Source organism: Nannospalax galili, unplaced genomic scaffold, assembly GCF_000622305.1.
Source record: "Nannospalax galili isolate Female #2095 unplaced genomic scaffold, S.galili_v1.0 scaffold32, whole genome shotgun sequence".
In the NCBI taxonomy this organism is placed as follows: Eukaryota; Metazoa; Chordata; class Mammalia; order Rodentia; family Spalacidae; genus Nannospalax; species Nannospalax galili.
Window position 1 is genome coordinate 5,420,675 of NW_008335297.1, and position 609 is coordinate 5,421,283.

Below are 609 nucleotides of genomic sequence, written 5' to 3' on the forward strand. Positions count from 1 at the left end.
AATACAGCGCATAGCTATTGGAGCTCCCATAAGAAGGAGTATGCCAATCAATATTGGGCCCAAGAATGGAGTAAGCCATTGGAGCCATTTTGGCCAAGGTATAGAAAATTCAGACATCTTATTAATTTCCTTTTGTAAATCATTAATCTGTTGGTCTATAGCATGTGAAAAATCAGACAAATTAAAACAACACATTCCTGGAAATTGTTTACATCCCATGTGATTTTTTAACAGCAGATAGTCTATAGTAGCTCTATTTTGTAGCACAGCAGTTCTTAGTTCTCCCATTTTCTGATTAATTTCTCCTAGCATTTTTGCAGTTATGTTTGCTGTTTCACTAGTTATACAAGCGAGTTTAGATATCTTGTCTTGCAATCCAGTTACCAAACCAGGTATGGGGAGTAAAAAGACAGAACTAACAGCTACAGCTTTGGGGTCAAGTAGCTTGAGAGAATCATCACAGTCTTTAGGTAAACATCTACGCATTCTTTTTACAGGAGGGGTTATTAGCAAAGGCATTATGCATCCTATAGCACATAATCCTTGATATTCATAAGGCAGTGCTACATAGGTTTAATAATTGCAAAAAAAGATCAATCCTACAGGCAA